At 37.3% G+C, this 18859-nt stretch overlaps 1 protein-coding gene across 1 annotated transcript in view; it reads right to left on the reverse strand.

Moving 5' to 3' along the window:
- The window catches only part of SPAG16 (sperm associated antigen 16), a 659304-nt gene that overhangs the window by 312007 nt on the left and 328438 nt on the right, over window positions 1–18859 (reverse strand). The gene's annotated exons all lie outside the window — the stretch shown is intronic.

The following is an 18859-nucleotide window of genomic DNA, read 5'->3' on the forward strand; positions in this document are numbered from 1 at the left end:
TGTAACAGAATTCTTAACTTTGATTAATTACTAAGTTGGCAAACATTTTTAGAAATGTTTGCACGAAGAATAGATAACTTTTAACCACTGACAGACTAGGTACAGAATTTAAAATATTTTGGAATATTTTAAATAGAAAATACTAGCTATATCTAAATAGGAGCCAAAATACTATAATTTGTAGTGTGTTAGATGTAAATGAAAAGTTTGTGATGTATGGATAATAAATTCTAGAAAATGGCTTTCATCTGTTTTATAAAATATGGAGGGTTTTTAAACTACTAATTTATTAATTTTTTCAAATTAGATGTAATTTTTAATTACTCATACATAAAATATAAGGATTCAGCTACTCAGAAAAATATCCTCATCTCAAATCCATACATACTTTTGTGTTCTCATTCATTCTACACATCACAGCCAAACTGAACTTCTAAAGCAGTAGCTTTAATCATAGAATTTCTTTCTTAGAAGTTATTTTCTTTGTCTTCTGAATATAGGAGTAATTATCATTTGTCTCCAACTTCCATTAAAACTCTTCATACTTATACAACGGATATCTTCTGTTTCATTTCTCAGTCCTTATATTATACTTATGCTGTCACAGCCGAACCATTTTGGCCAACTATAAAAATCTTACATAACCCCCAAAAACACCTTAAAAGTTATCATTATTAATCCTTTCCCAACTCTTTTGGATTATAGCAGGTCATAAAGTACCTTGTTTAACAGAAATTTATATGCTTGTCACGAGTCTCCACATTCCATGAGGGCCAGTCTTTCACCTGTCTATCTCCTACAGTACTTGATATTGTGCCTGTCTTACAATTCTCAGGTTACTTATTAATTCCACTGACTCATTAGAATATAAAACTATAGTACAAGAGTGTGATGTCAGCAAAATGATAGAACAGGCAGCTCAAAGACCTGTCTCTTCACAAAAACCCTGACAAGCAAGCAGAAACTGTCAGAACCAACTTTTCAGAACCCTGCAATAGTCAAAGGAATACAGCAGCTAAGTGAATGCTGAATCAAGAAAAAGGTAACTTAAACATGGTAAGAAAAACTTGTAGAATTCTTACATGCTCTTGTCCAAACCCACCCACCCTCGGTTGCAGTCCTGAGGCTGGAGGCCCAGGTTTCCCATGTGGGACCACAGTCCCTAGTTCTGGAGGGCGCAGAGCAAGAGCAGGCCTTATAAACACATGATTGTGTTTGTCTGTTCTAACCTGCCTGAGGGATACCCTAAAGACTGAATATGTTAAGAATGTTTACAATGAAACAATGAAAAAACAAATAACCTAATTATTCATGGGAAAAGGTCTTAAATAGATATTTCTTCAATAAACACACAAAAAATAATTAACATCATTAGGAGAAATGAAAATCAAAACCAGGAGATACATAAGCTACATTAGCTATAATTAAAAAAAAAAAGAACATTACACATGATAGTAAGGATGTGAAAGAAATGGAACCTTGCACTTTGTTGGCAGTGAGTAAAAGAGTGTAGGCATTGTAGAAAACAGTTCTGTGGTTCCTCAAAAAGTTAAGCATATGAATGTACACTGGTATACATTCTGAGTCCCTGCTTTCAAGTCTTTTGGATATACACTGAGTGGCCAGATTATTATGATCTCCGAATTCATAATAATCTGGCCACTCAGTGTATATCCTATATAATAAAAGGCTAATATGCAAATTGTCCCCTCGACCAGGAGCTTGACAAGCAGGCAGGCCGGCCGGCCAACCGTCCATATCCCCTGACCCTGGCTAGGCTGGCCTGACCCCACCCATGCACGAATTCATGCACTGGGCCTCTAATATATATATGTATGTATATACACACACACACACTGAATGGCCAGATTATTATGCATTCAGAGATCATAATAATCTGGCCACTTAGTGTATATCCAGAAGTGGAATTGCTGAATCATATAGTAATTCTATGTTTTAATAGTTAGAGGTACCGTTTTGCTTGGTATGATGAAAAATTGTGAAATAGATTCTGGTGATGGTTGTACAACCTTATAATTTGTACCACTACCAGCTGTACACTTAAAAATAATTAACATGGCAATGTCATTAGATATGCTTATATATGTAATAAATACTATAGTGTATTAATTTTATATTCAAGTAATATATAATAATTAATAAGCAGATGATGGCAGATATAATTTCTAAGGACTTGGATAATTCAGTTTCAAATATATAAGTATTCCATAAATCATCAGTATTTTTAAAAAGGGTGTTAAAATATTTATTTGATGTGAAGGTAAAGAAAGTACTTAATTCAATTAGTGATAAGGAGTTTTCACTAATGGTGCAATTGTTATGATGGAAAAGGTGTCCTTAACAGATTTAGGATATCAACAATCTTCTTTCTTCTTAAAATTTTCTAATTAATCTTTGAAAATTTATTAAAACAATGCTTTCAAATAATAAACTAAATACGCTTTGGGAAAAGAATGCTTATTTTAATTGTTAGCTAGATGACTAGGATTATCGTCTGTTGATTATGTTTAATTTAAATGAAAAATGACATGAAACATATCAATTTGTTAATATACATATTATATTCACTGTCATCAAAACAACCTAATTATTTTCTTGGGTATCAAAACAAGTATGGCATTAATATGATTAGTATAGGAAGACTGTAGTCATGCTTAATGAAAATTAGGCCAGTTCTGCCAGTGTTAGGAGCAAAAGGGATAATTATGTAAACTTAATGGGTAAATGTACTAGCTACCATGTATTCACTCGGCACACATATTTCCAAGCATTTACTATGTACGATAAACATACGCCTGCACATATTATAGAAACTGTCTGGATTCATGTATATACTTGGAAGAAGGGCATCAATCAAATATCTCTGAGGCCAGGATACACTTTTCCTAAAGCACGAGGCCTGCAGATACTATGAACCGAGAGGTTACCCAGCCACTTTCATCAGTAGAGTATCACACTGAGCATTACCTGACTGTCAACATTTGCCTACTGTGCCATTTTTTACTGTTTAATAATTATAAGCAGATTGGTTGTGGTTTTTTTTTTCTTCCAAATTTTATCCACACTCAGTTCATTAAACTGTGTCCCTGGAGTTCACGGTTTCAGGTCTTAGGAATTAACTACATGGCATTTTAAGTTAAAAAATGTACAAGGCATAGGAATCACTTAGCCATAATCTGCATAAAGAATCATTAAAGAATTCCGATGGCTCCACACTGAACCAACGAGGAGGTCCTAGCTTGGCCTCTATGACTCTTTGCCCTCTTGTGTCAAAATGCTTTGCAAACCTCAGCTTCCACCACGTTTCCTTCTATAGCCTATATTGGTGCTCTAGCCTACACCTCATACCACTCATGACATAGGGAGCTCTTGGTCCTGTTCAGAGATCATGCTTTTCCCTCTTTCTGGAGCTTTTTTCCTTCACTTAAAAAAAAAAAAACAACTTAAAAAAATATTTTTATTGATTTCAGAGAGGGAGAGGAGAGAGAGATAGAAACATCAATGATGAGAGATAATCAACCCCAGCATGTGCTCTGACCGGGAATCGACCCATGACCTCCTGGTTCATAGGTTCATGCTCAACCACTGAGCCACGCTGCCCAGGCTTCCTTCACTTTTTAAACCCCACTTCAAATGCCACCACTTCAGTGAAGTCTCCCATGCTTGGAGAGCTGTTCCTCTACAAGCCTCCTGTAACTTTGTATGTCTGCGTGTTATCTGACTCTGAGTGAACGGTACTTGTATTTGCCCCCTTTCAGGGAAAGGGAACTCAGCCTAAAAATAGGGACTAAATATAGGTGTGCTACATACAAAAGTTGGAATGAGGCCCTGCAATTTACAGAACACTTTTATATTTATTACTTCATTTGTTTCTCTTAAGGCAAGAGATATTACAATTCCCATTTCACAAAACGGATCTAATGTTCATAGAAATCAAGAAATATGTCCAATGTCAAACATCTAGTAATATTGGATGAGGCCAGATTTAAATCAAAGACCATCTCTTTCAAATTTATAGTTTTATATAACTCAGAGAAGTGAAATGAAATAAAAGGTTAGTTAAATCATTGCCCAAGGATATAAGATTTGAATCCAGTTCTGAATCTAATCCCTGTAAATTTTCTATTCTATCAGCAGAAGCCTAAAACTATGGGCTTAAAAGAAAATAGTTGATATTTTGAACTTAGTAGATTGAGGCAGCTGTGTGGACAGCTTCATATATGTTGGACAACATAGAAGTGTACTACCCTTACACATTGCAATATATATATTAAAAAGCCAGTGTTCATGACGACCAGGATGACCAAACGAACGGTCACCATGAGGTGCATTGAGTACCTCTCAGTCCCTCCCCCTTGGCCCGTGAGCAGGGAAGGGTGGAACTGGGGACTGTCGAGCAGGCTGAATGGCTGACCTCTTGGTCCCTGCCCCAGCCCACAGGCTCCGATGGATCAACGATGGTGAACGGGGGAATCGAAGTGAGTGGCGGGAGGACCTGTCAGGTCGTTGGGATCACCAACTCATCGCTGGCTGCTCAGAGGCTCAGGCCTGTGGAAAAGCAGTCACCGGTGACTTCACCTCCATGCGCATGCACCGGGCTGGCCGCTGATGGAACGTGCTGGCCGCTCCTGGCCGCTCACACCAGGGCAGGTAGGTCACGGGCGTGCCCTGCAGATTCCATCAGTGCTTCAAGCCCAGCAGCATTGGCAGTGGCAGCAGCAGCAGCGGCGGTGGCGGCAGTGGTCGCATGAGCGACCCCAAGTGGGCAGCGCGTTCCATCAGCTGCCGGCCTGGTGCATGCACATGGAGGTGAAGTCGCCAGCGCCTGCTTTCCCGCAGGCCTGAGCCCCTGAGCAGCTGGGGATGAGCTGGTGATACCAACGGCCTGATAGCCCAGCGGCGGAGGCAGCATTCGGCCTGGGGACTGGCGAATGGGCAGAAGATGGCCCTGATCGCAAGAGGCTAAGCCCTAGGGACCCTACTGCACGATTTCATGTGCTGGGCCTCTAGTCTCTATATATAAAAGGCTAATATGCTAAATGTCTGACTGTCTGACCGATCGCTATGATGCACACTGGCCACCAGGGGGCAGACACTTAAAGCAGGATCTGCTGAGCTGCAGTGACTTTGCAGCAGTGGTTCTTGGGTGACTCACCCTGAATCCAGAGAGGAGGGAGCCCAGTTCCTAATGGGGCTGCGTGATTCCACCTTCAATCGTGGATTATGTTGTTGCTGGGCACTGTCAGCCCCAAATCTGGTTTATTGCACACTTGCATTTGTGTTCCACACCCTGTACAACAGCAACTCTCGCACTCTGGCACCCTTCAGGGGATGTTGGAGAGCCAGTTTCCGATCCCCACAGGCCAGGCCAAGGGACCTAACCTGCCAGAGGGACCCCACTCTAGCATCCGCAGATGCTGGGGAGGAACTGTGGGAGGTTGGCTCCAGGGCGTGTCTGGCTCATCTCGCCAGTCCTGCCCTGCCAGCCATTTTTTAATTAATTTCCTTTCAATGTGCACAAATCCATGCACCGGGTCACTAGTATATTAATAATTGGCCATTAAATCGATCAATCAGATATGCCATAAAAGGAGGCACAACCATTATAAACCCCTATTATCATTTAAAGTAATGCTATCATCCTTCAAGTACTATAAAATTGGCCTAAATGTAGTATACACAATGATTATTCAGACTCAGCAAATAATAAAATGTGTATAAAGTCCATAAAATACTATACTTTTATAATATAAAGTTTACTTAAAACTAAAATGCTAGCTATAATCAACATAAATTATGACAATTTAATTTATAATTATCTTCACATTTAGTAATCATAGCAGTGGTTAGAGTAAAATTCACATTTTTGTTCTTTTCACAAAAGTTTAAGTATCTTACTATATTTTTACATTTTTTCTATATTAAAGTGTACATTTAAAATTGATCTTAGGATCACAAATCAAGACAGTCTTTTTCCCCCCCACATAGCTGTGGTAAATCTGAATATTTAAAAATCTTATAAATTATTTCATCTGTAATTTTAATGTCTTTTATTCTCTCTTTCCTTTAATCTTTTTATTTACCTTTGAGATATGGCTTTGCTGGACTAAAGGGGTCTTATTGGGTAAAATGCAAAGTGAGAGGAAACCAATTTCCTAATGAATACCAAAGGTGAGATAAATAGATTTGATGACTGTCATATTCTATGAGTTCCACATAAATTGATAGGATCTAGTACATTTTTATGTTCTTTTAGAGGAGTGTAAAAGAGAATAGCTACATTAGGTATGTTGAAGGATATAATAGGTTCTAATGTAAAAATCACAAGAATGACAACTACTTTATTTATAGGCAAAGCAAGTAGAACTAGATTGAACTAAACTATTCCAAGTAAAAAACAGATCCTCCTGCTGAGTGTAGTTAAACCTCCAGCTCAAAAGGTGAGCTCTGAAGGAATCTCCCAGAGCTCCATGTCACCTGTAAGCAGCTAGGACCCAGAAGGAAGCCAAGGAAATAACTGCTGGAATGTGAATTTCATTTCCCCTTCTGCTCCCCTCGGTGAGCACAGGAACAGAGGTGGCCATAGCAGGTCACGTGCCATATCAATCAAGACAGAGAAAGCAAAGGTGGTCAGATGACAGGAAAAACAATCAAGAAAACAGCCAAGAAGCATGTGATGAAATTCATTCAAACATTGTCTAGGGTCTAAGAAAGGCATTATTTTTTCCATTATCATTTTTAATAATGCTTTTTCCTAATTATTAACTAAATAAATGTATATTGTAGAAGACTTTGAAATATGCAAAGACGTGTTAGAGAAAATAGAATCACCCTTAATCACACAGCTCTGAAAAAAGTATTTGTAACATCTTGGTATACTGAAGAATATTATTTCTTTCTCTTACTCTCAGCTATGTTTATATTAATATTTTTGAAAGGATCATACAGTTTTGTTTCTGCTTTAACACCTAATCTAATATTGGGGCGTTTTTCTTATTATAAAGTAAATTAATGTTTTGTTTTACAGGGGTTGTTAAAAGTAGGTTTACAGTTGTTCATTTGGAAAATAATACAGTAATTAATAAATAATAATAAACACTGTGCTTCATGTACTCACAACCGTAAATCTATTTTGCATACCCCTGTATACATCACACAGTGATATTTTATTTTATAATTTTAGCTCTTTAGTTTATTGACATCTTTGGTTTACACAGGAAAATTAGGATGTAAAGTTGAGAGTTTTTTCCCAAACATTCACTAATTGTCTAAGCTCCTATTCTAATGATAGTAGCTTTAGAATCATTTTTATATGCTGAGCACATTGTATATTTAATACATAATGTGTCAATTTCTACTCTACTGCTTTCCATTGTGGAATTCTTTCTGTCATTTTTTCTTTTTTTAAAGGAGAATTTTAAAAATACTTTTTTTATTTATTGATTTTAGAGAGAGAGGAAGGGAGAGAGAGATAGAAACATTGACTTGTTGTTCTACTTATCTATGCATTCATTGTTTGATTCTTGCATGTGCCCTGGCCAGGGATCAAATCCACAACCTTGGCATATTGGGATGATAATGCTCTAACCAACTCAACTCTCCGGCCAGGGCAGTGTCAATTTTCTTACGTCTTATTTTACCTGATAATTTTTAAAATAAATTTTGCTTTACCAAATTACAAAGAGTTCATTGGGTCAAAACTTCCAGGAATAAGGGTCAGGGTAGATCCTTCATTACATCTCATTTTATGGGATGTACACCTCAAGTTTCAGCCATGTGGCAGCACGTGTCCAGTACTATTGAGATCATCATTTCATGCACCGTCTGCATTCCCTGATGAAAATTCTTCCTTACTACTACTAATACAGTTGTGTTTTTCTCTTTAATACTTAGATTGATTGCATCTCAAACATTTTCACTTACACAAATGCAGTGTCCTTTGCATGGCTATGTGAAAACTTAAAGCTGAGTGTTACTCAGAGTTGGGGAGTTATTACAGCATGCATTTTGGTGTATTATAATGTGCATTTTGGTATATTCCTGCTTCAGTTTTTTACTCCACAATGTTTATCATCTCTTATTTCTTTCAACTTTAATTTCTACTCTTCTGTCATATTTTGTTTATTCTTATACAGTGGTTTAATTATTTTCTGGAAGTATAATATAAATAAATAAAATTAAGAGTGGAAATTAAGCTTGGGCCAAGCATGCCTTTGCTTCTCATTTATATTTACTGTGTTTATGTACTTACATCTTTTGTATGTTGTATAACTACTTACATTAGACACTGGAGAAATCATGGCGAGCTTGCTATGCTGCTATATTGATTTTGAGCATTTCTCTACCTTAAAGGAACATGTTATTATTGAGATCTTTAATTTATAAACACTCTATATTTCTGCTAATTAGATTAATTTTAAATTAAATTGAATTTAATTGACATTTCTGTTAGAATGTTTATTTTGTGTCATCTTAGCAGCCAAATTTTAAATAATACAGGTTTTTATAAAAGAAAAGTCGATTATGTATTTTCTGAAATGTTCAATTTCTCATTTATTGAGAGTTTATGTGTCATCCATCCCCAAATTACGAATTCTTGAATTCGAACAGCAGAACTTGAGTCCTGTTACCGCACATGTTTGAATATGAGCACTACCATTTAAAAACCTGGGTTATCAAACTAAAAGTATTTCTGAGATTAAATATTATTCAAAGTATGCCAAATATATTATAAGGAAAACTATGTCCAAGGGGAAATGGGAAACAACTTATTTCTAAAGCAAAAGAGATACATCCTGAATAATGTGTTTAAAATGTCTTAAGTTATAGGGGCACTTTGTAAGCTACTGACATTATGGCAATGCTCTGAAGACCTTCTGAACAGGAGAGGCCATTGTTCAAGAGCTACGTGACCTGGGCTCATAGTAAACTACAACAGACCAAAGATGAAGGGGAAGGGCTTACCACTGAGATGAGGATGCATGTGCACGTGTACACATCCCTCTTTGGTCCACATACACAATATGAGGACAAAAATTGACCATAAGAAGAGTAAAAAAAAAAATCACTGGACAGTGTGAGGTTTTGTTTTCAAAATCTCATTTTTTACCTTAATTTTTAGAAGAGGAAAGGGAATATAGATAATTTGCAAAGATTGTCACAGGCCACAGGAACTGGAATCCAAATGAGAAGCACTGATGTGTGCTGCAGCCATTGCACAGAAATTTCCTTTGGTACAATAGATCAGCTTATTTAATTTCAAGCTCGAATATATTAAGGGTTGATAACAGTTTTAAGATTCAGGTGAATCCTCCTTCTGGTGCAGTAGAACTCATGAATAAGAAATATGTGTCAGTTCATGTCACCTAACTACAGATATATGCAGTGAAAGAGGCTTCAGTTACTTCTGATCCAACATTATATATTTTGTGTCATCTGAATAAAGGCTACATTTTGTTCACACGTGTAAGGCTTGTACTTGATGAAGTGGAGTTATACAGCAAAGGTTTGCTAAAGTGGCACACAGAAAGAAATCATCATAGTTAGCATTAATATTAATCTTAGAAAATAACCCGTAGATAGTGTCCGTGTTTATTTAATTTTGTCAGACTCAAAACTGCTTTCATACACCTGACTATACAATCAAAGTAACAGGCCCCGGACAGGTGGCTCAGTTGGTTGGAGAATCCCCTGTATACTAAAAGGTTGTGGGTTCGATTCCCGGTCAGGGCACATGTCTAGGTTGCAGGTTGGAGCCCCATTCGAGGTATGTATGGGAGTTAAATGATGTTTCTCTCTTGTATCAATGTCTCTCTCTCTCTCTCTCTCTCTCTCTCTCTCTCTCTCTCTCTCTCAAAATCATATAAACAAAACATATCATCTGGTAAGGATTAAAAAAGACAAAAACAGGCACATGTAGACATGGTAAATAATAATTGGAGTTAAATATTCAGTGAGAATATTCTTTCAATGCTCCAGTTAAAACTTAGTTTCTTTCAGGAGAAGGACTGAGTACCAAAGACCTTTTAGTACTCATAGTGCAAACAAATATATATTTAAAAGTAAGAAATGGTGATCATTCTGGCAAAATGCTTTTAATTCATCAGAGAATCCAGTTATCCAGTGTTGGAGGAGTAAAAATAAAAAAATAAGTGTGATAGTTGAGTGGTGACCTAGCTCCCAGAAAATAACAAGGTACATGTGTGTGTACACTATTTTCATCTATTTTTTTTCTCTCATCACCTTATCATGTAATGTAGTGAACCATCTAAAGAAAATCTCAACAGGTGCTCAGCTTCCTTTAGTTCACACTCAGTATGTCTATGCGAAGACAAGCCAGACAGACCCTGCTGCAGAAGACAAGGAATGAAAAGTTACAAGGAACCATTTATTCAAGTTCAGACACTGCAGGATACCTGTCTTTCTAAAGAGAGAGGAGTTGTGGGAGAACAATTTAACTATGTTCCATCAACTCTAATAGAAATATATATGAAATATAATACTTTCAAAAAGGGTAAAGATTTAAGCATAAATTCTAAGTGAAGATGTGAGACAGAACATGAAATAACATGACATTAGTTAACTATTAGAAGCTACCTAGGGTATTTTTTTGTTGTTGTTGTTAATCCTTACCCGATGATATTTTCCCATTGATTTTTAGAGAGAATGGAAGGGAGAGGGAGAGACAGAGAGAAACATCGATGTGAGAGAGACACATCGATTGGTTGCCTCCTGCATGAACCCTGACCAGGGCTGGGGAACCTGCAACCAAGGTATAAACTCTTGACTGGAATCAAACCTGGGACCCTTCCATCCTCGGGCCAATGCTCTATCCACTGAGCCAAACCAACTAGGGCTCAAAGACATTTTGCAGAATAAAAACAAGCCAATCGCAGATTATCACATATTGTAGGATTCAATTGATTTAAAAAATGAATTGACAATTATAGTGATGAAGTACAGATCAGTGGTTGACAAATGTTAGGGTTGGGGACAGAGTGTGATCATTAAGCAGTAATATATGATAGATATGCACAAAACTAAAAAATAAATTTTATATATGCACCTCAAGGACGGGGTCTACATGCTTAGTATTCACTGTGGATTGCAAATATTTGGGGAAGAATTAAGAGGAGGAAGTCTCAGACTCCATTAGAAAAGGGACTCAATTTCCTCAAGGGGTGATAGTTAAGTAAGAAGATAAAAGAGTATATTGAAGAGATTGAGGATATGGAATATTTAGCTGATGGCTGGCATTGAATTCTAGTGCATACAGTGGAAAGGATATCAGAGGTGTGAGAGAATAATTCTGATTGGTTGATATGTAGACACTATGTAGAATATAATGACTGGCTTTACTGTGGTGAGCCAAATAAACAAAAGAGCTGTTAGCCTTATTAACACATGGCCTCTTAAAGGATGGTAAACAATCAGTCCCACTTTTGGGATAGGGTTTTTAGGAAGAACATGAACATAGACAACAAGAGCCATGATAATTCAGATAATTAAGAGTTAATTTATTGTTGGATATATCATGGAAATTCTTAAGACTAAGATATCATCGCCTGCTTAGACATAAGTAGAAGGAAATGAGAGCAAGGAGTAGGGATGACTGCATATGTAATTAACATATATTTATTAGTAAGTGTTATTTGTGTAAGGGACTTATAATTCATATAGGCAGTATCTTTGGGTGCAGACATAAAATTTATTATTAGAGTTTTGCATATACCTATAATACATTAATTTATGTATATAAAATAGTAAAGTTACATTTATTCTGGAGATACTGACATTGATATCTTCTAAAAAGTTCTTTTATAAACTTGTCAAAAATCTGGGCAAAGAAAAAATTAAACTACCCACTTTCTTGTACAGTAGTTATAGCTTTCACATAAAGATATGTTTTGTGTTTCTAGGCTAAAACATTTCACCTTTTAAAATGCACATTTACATAATCACCATTTACAATAATTGTAAATCTTAAATTTATGGTTAAGAAATTTTAGTTGGACATGTATTCAGACAATAATACATAAAATAACTATAATTAACTCACTACATCTTCAAGAATAATATTTAAATGTCTGCATTACTTCGTTTAAGTAAGAAAAAAAACAATTTTTAGATTCCTCTGAATCTGTCTGTACACTTAGACAAGACATAATTTAGATATGCATTTTACTAGCCAGTGGTAGACAATTTAAACATAAGCAGGGTGGCATACAACACAACTTAGAATAATTATTTCTAATTATAGCTACTGAATAGCATTTTAGATTGTTTCTTGCCAATGTATATTATTCTAAATTTCATCATATTCTTTCTTTCTAAAAAAACAACAACCCTGACTGATAACCCCAAACCATAGGAAGGTTCACTCTTCATGTGGAAAGTGCATTAAACTACCTTAACTGGGTGGTTTGGGTACCTACTAAAATGTGTATTTCATGTAATTTAAAAGGAGTGGCTGGCTAGGTATATAGTTGGTAAATATTGAAGAACTGAATAATAAATTTCTCAGTAAAAAGCAATATTTAGTAAACCTGTGGTCAAACCTAGTAAATAATGCAAGAGATTATAGGCGAAATCAGAAGACATGACTTTTCGAGAAGGTGAAATCCTGCTAGAGGTCTTTCTTCCCACAGGATGTTCTAGGCTGTAAGGCAACCAAAGGCTAGACCCAGAGATCGATCATTCCATATTCCGTGACTGAAGATAGTCTGCTTCATTTTCTCCTCAGGGCACGTTAAGTTCTGCCCTTATTGGTACAAGTTAGGATTTTGCACACACTTCTTTCAGACAGTATGAAGTAATATTTAAAATTTCTATGAAAATTTTATTCCCTGGTGGTTTATTGAACAGAACAAATTCTCCTTTATTATCTAAATAGGACATATTTGGTATCTAACAACATGATTTTATATGAAAGTAGATTATTCTGCCTAAAACTTTATTGCTTGCTATTTTTATATAAACTAGTTTATATTTTATTTTGATATGATGCAATTAGACATTCAATTCCTTTAAATAACAAATAAAATCTTAGAGTTTTCTTTATATGAAAACCATTTCAGTAATTCCAAAATAATTTTTCAGGAGCATGCTAACAGTTTTTGCAGTGTTGTTTTTTGTTTAATATGTTTTTATTGATTTAGAGAGAGGAAGGGAGAGGGATAGAGATAGAAACATTGATCCTCTGCCTCCTGGATGCTCCCTACTGGGAATATCAAGCTCACAACCAGGCATGTGCCCTGACCAGGAATCAAACCAGTGACCTCTTGGTTCATGGGTTGACAACCATTTAGTCACACTGGCTGGGCAGTTTCTGCTGTTTCAAATAAATGGTTTACTACAAGTTTGGTTTTGGAGACATAGATAAAGCATAATTAATAAATAAAATATTACTTGATTAAATGATATTTATCACACTTGAGGTAGTAAAATATTTATGCACTCTAAAATTAAAGTTGAATATTTAAACTCAATGCATTTATACTAATCCTATATAATAAAGAGGTAATATGCAAATTGACCATCACTCCAACACACAAGCTGGCTTCTCCCATGTGGTCAAAGATGGCAGCCCCCATATGGACACAAGATGGCCAGCACAAGACGGCTGGCAGGGGAGGGCAGTTGTGGGCGATCAGGCCACCAGGGGAGGGCAGTTGGGAGGGACCAGGCCTGCAAGGGAGGGCATTTGGGGGGTGATCAGGCCTGTAGGGGAGGGCATTTAGGGGTGACTGGGCCAGAAAAGGAGGGCAGTTGGGGGCGACCAGGCCTGCAGGGGAGGGAAGTTGGGGGAACCCAGGCCAGCAGGGGAGGGCAGTTGGGGGAACCAGGCCTGCAGGGGAGGGCAGTTGGGGGTGATTGGGCTGGCAGGGGAGCAGTTAGGTGTTAATCAGGGTGGCAGGGGAGCAGTTAGGGGGTGATCAGGCTGGCAGGCAGAAGCATTTAGGGGCGATCAGGCAGGCAGGCAGGCAAGTGGTTAGCAGCCAGCAATCCTGGATTGTGAGGGGGATGTCTGACTGCCGGTTTAGGCCCACAGGGATCGGGCCTAAACCGGCAGTCAGACATCCCCAGAGAGGTCCTGGATTGGAGAGGGTGCAGGATGGGCTGAGGGGACATCCCTCCCCTGCATGACTTTCGTGCACTGGGCCTCTAGTAGAGTAATATTATAACATGTTATAATACACCTATATTAAGTGTTATTGGAATATCTTTAGCTCCATCAATACTCTTCCCAACTATTTCTAATATACAGTTTAACACACAAAGCCATATTGGTTTAGAGCTTCCCAATTTTTTAATCATGGCATAACTTGCTAGATGAAATCTAAACTTAGAAGCAAGGATCTTCAACCAAGATTACTTCACCCAGCAAAGCTATCATTTAGAATTGAAGGACGAAGTGTCACAGGCAAGAAAAAGCTAAAGGAGTTCATCACCACCAAACCATCTATAATAATGAAAGCATAATATGCTAATTAGACCAGACGTTCTTCTGGACAACCTTCCAGATGAAGCCAGGGCTGTGAGGGAAGCCCAGGTCCGGGGTGCCAGAGGGAAGCCTGTGCCGGCAGCCAGGGGAAGGAAGGCCTACTCTTGCACAAATGTCGTGAATCAGGCCTCTAATTAATTATATTCTAGCTAAAGTCAGGCTATAGCAACAGTGGTCATTTTCGCATTGCTATCCTAATTATTATTATTATTATTATTTTTCACAAAGATCAGCCAGCATAGGATCTACTTCTGGCCTTCTAACCTCTTGGATTTAGAAATGGAATTCCATTTAAAGTCTGGAATAAAATTAAACTTAATTAAAAAAATAAATCTAAATTTAGCTTTAACATATATTTTTCTCCCTAAAACAGGCACTTCTTGAATAGTACTTATTAGTTATGCACTGTTTTGGGGGAAAGATGGTATTCACTCTTTGGGCCTCTCCATATATTTAAGTTCAATAATACTTAGGTATAACTTAAAGTCTATATTTCAAAGGGGAACTATTAACTTGAATATAAATGAAAATCTAAGAAGATGTAAGAGTTGATTTATTATTCTTAGAACAGGATAAATTGATCACAAGAGGTCAATTTCAGTGTTACCATTTCTTTTAATGTAACATAATTATGTTTCCAGCACAGCTTCAGCAGTGCATTAATATATACCGTGGGTGCCTTTTCAAGTTTAAGAAGGCAAACTGGGGGGGAAGGGGTCGTTCTTCACAAGACAGGTGTTAATGTACAATATTCTATGCCCTGGAGTCTTCATACTTCTTACATTATGCTTTAAAACCATTAATATTGTACAATATGTTCTTCATTTCTAAAATATACAACTTTGCAAATGAATCATAAAGAACATGAAATGTATTATTAATGAAACACTTCCTATTATAAATACTAAGCTCCATTTTTATAACTTATTTGGTGCCTTCTTATTATTACTAATTTTATAATAAAGAAAAAATAATCCTTCCATTTTAGAGTCCATTATTTGCCCCAAAGAAGTTTACAGTACATTTTATTAAGAGAATAAAACTCATCATAAAGGTATCTTAATATTTCACATTTATTTTTTTCTGAATTTTAACTGCTCCCATTATTTATAGCCTCCCGTTTACTTCATCTCAGCCCAGGGATTATGATTGGAAAATGAATTATTAAATTATAAAGAAAGCAATGCTGTTGGGTAGGAAGGAACATTCCAGTCTCTAATGGAAATGACATGTTAGATGAACCATGTGAAGGCATTCCTCATTTCCACAGCTGTTCTGGAATTCCACTTGATGAATCTGGTTGGAAAAGCCTTTTATAAGGTTTACATCAGTGTTCCAGTATACAGAGAATAAATCTTTGCTTTTCAGGTGTCTCAAAATGTAACAGGTGTGTTTTGTTTGTTTATTGTTGTTGTTTTTTCTCCTTTTCACAACCGACAATACGTCAGCATTTCCTATTGGCTTTATCTTCCAAATCTATCCTGAATAAAAACAAATTTTTATTACCTTTATTGTTCCAATTATGCCTCAAACCTTCACTGTAATTTGCCTGGATTGTTGCAATAGCTTCCCAGCTGGTCTTTTTGTCTTTACCCTTATGCCCCACCCCTTTTCTGCCACCGGCTAATCTCAACAAGGTAACCAGGGTCAGTCTGCTAAAATGTAAAAGATACTATGTGGCTCTACTGTTCAAAACCCTCCAGTGGTTTCCCATCTCATTGAGGTCAAAGTCACTCACATGTGCTATGAGGCCGTGTTATAACCCATGTGACTAACTGCCTTACCTCTACCATGCACTCATCTGCTCATTCTACTCCAGTCACATTGGCTGTCTTGCTGTTTCTAAGTCACATAAATCCTGCTACCACCATGAGAGAGTTAATATCCAGAAGAGCTTGGGATATTCTTCTAGACATTTTATTGGCTTGTTGCCGCACCTACTTCAGGTTATCCAAATGTCTTTACACTGAGAATTTCCCTGACCATCTAGTTTAATATTGCAATTCTTCCCAGTGTTCACCATTCCTTTCTGACTTCCATATTTTTTTCTAAATACTGTACATATAATTTCTTTCATTTGTCTTTTTTTCTGACTCCCAATAGAATGCTATCTACAAGAAGGTGGAGTTTTTTTTTGTTTTTTGTTTTGTTTTATTTTCTATTTTGTTCACTGCCATAGCTCAGTGATTAAAACAATGTACATAGCAGAGTAAGTACTAAATGCATATTTATTGGATTTATTAAAAAATGTTAAAAACTTGTTAGGGCACCCACATGGAAGGCACTATTTGTACTCCATCAGCTTGACTGCAATCAGCAAAATGTATTCTCATCAGTAAATATGGTCAAGCTACTATAAAACTGCGATCCTCAGTGCTTTTTATTGTTTAAGTGAAATAATTATTATTAAATCAGATTCCCACTAATAGAAAATAATATATTATAATTGCATATTTTCTTATAATTTACAGCTATTTTTATAGGCATTAACTTGCATATAAGCCAGTTACTCAACTTGCATTATTACTGGCAAGTAGGAACTCGTAGTTCCAACAGGATAGAGAGCAAAGTCTGAGGAAAAGGAGAAGGGGGAAGGAAAAATAAAATTACAGGGAGCTGTAGAGCCAACCATTGTCAGCACAGACTGTCTGTTACTGCCCTATCCAAATAATTTTGAGGATATTGCAGGGTTTCTCTTTGTTGACTTACTAATATGTCATGAGAGGAAAACATCACCTAAAAACTATTTACCAGATGCCTATATTGGACTGGACAGGCTCAACTGCTATAATAAATAGACTAGAAATATAATATCTCAAATAAAATAAAAAAATTTTCTTTTTTTTCAATTTTTTATTGTTTAAAGTCTTACATATAGTAATACATATATCTCCCCTTTTCCCCCATAGACCTTCCCCAGCCTCCCCTACCCCCTGTCGCATATCCTCATCCCACCCACCCAGTGTCTTGTGTCCATTGGTTGTGCTTATATGCATGCATACAAGTCCTTTGGTTGATCTCTTTCCGCCCCTCCCCAACACTCCCCATTTATTTTTTTGCTACTAAAGAATCCAGAGAATGATGAAGGCTAACTGGACTGGGGGGCGGGAGTGGCTTTACTTTAAGCAGGCTGAGGACCGCTCTGTCATTTTCCATAACTGGCTTCTAAGATGACTCTGGCCATTGCCATTGATATTCCATCCGACCACAAAGGGGGAAGAATGTAGAAATGGCATCTATCATTCAACTCATATTCTATTGTAGAGAATGTACTGACATAACTACACAACTGAAAGGAAGGCTGAAAAGTACCATTTAAATAGGCAGCCAAGTGCCCCACTAACATGGAAGAAGGAGATTCTGGCAAACAGCTAACGGTATCTGCCATAGTTTGGCCTTTTGCTCAGCAAATATCTGTGCCATCCTTCCTTCCACTTGCAGGGTAGTCACTGCCCCCTCCGTCCCCCGCAAAAGGAGACAACACAAGTCCCACTCGTTTACTGCATGGAGTTCACAGCCCTTGATCTCTGTATGACACACAATCTGCTCCAATGGGGTCAGAGGTGTCACTTGTGTTCTGGTGACCAAAAAAATAAAACCCAGATTTTCTGCCTCCTCCACCACCACAAGCACAGTGAAGCAAAGACAGAATAACTGCAATACAAACTCCAGTACAGAAAGTAGAAAAATGGAAAACACATGAGATAGAACTCTGGGCAGGATCACGAGGAACTTGGCCAGGGCACTGAAAGCATTCTTTGATTGGATCATGCCTCTCTCCCTACGAGGAGATCCTTTGTCCACTGTTCTCTGTGGCCTCTAGGTTTATTCCACAGCCAAGGTTTTTCCTTGTCCATTATCTCTATGGCCACATTTGATGTGGGTGCTGTGGTTTGTGCTTCCACTGCAGATTGTAAAACACTGAGTCCACTTCCTCTGGACGTGAGTTCAGGCCTGAGGATGGTTTTACAGTTTGATGAGTCATGGGGATATTAGGCATGGATTCATGGTTTCTTTGTCAATATACTTCTCTCAAAAACTTAGTGGGCTTCCGATACATTTGCTTACAGTCAATGCAGTGCAGCAGTAATCACAAATTACTGTTCTAAACAAAGTTTCTAAACCTGCTTCATTTTTCTCTCTCAACTTAATCTCGAGGAAATGATACATTTGGATATAAGGGCAACAGATTTATCTCCCACTGTTGGAGGTCCAGAAGCTGTTGAATTTTACAAAACTATTTTTCCTTCCATCTTTACTATACAACCAACTCAGTTCTCTCTGTATAGTATCTTGTTGAAAGCAGTGGGGGCAGCTACACTCAGTAACTTTGGC

The sequence above is a fragment of the Eptesicus fuscus genome, chromosome 11 (assembly GCF_027574615.1).
Source record: "Eptesicus fuscus isolate TK198812 chromosome 11, DD_ASM_mEF_20220401, whole genome shotgun sequence".
Lineage (NCBI taxonomy): Eukaryota > Metazoa > Chordata > Mammalia > Chiroptera > Vespertilionidae > Eptesicus > Eptesicus fuscus.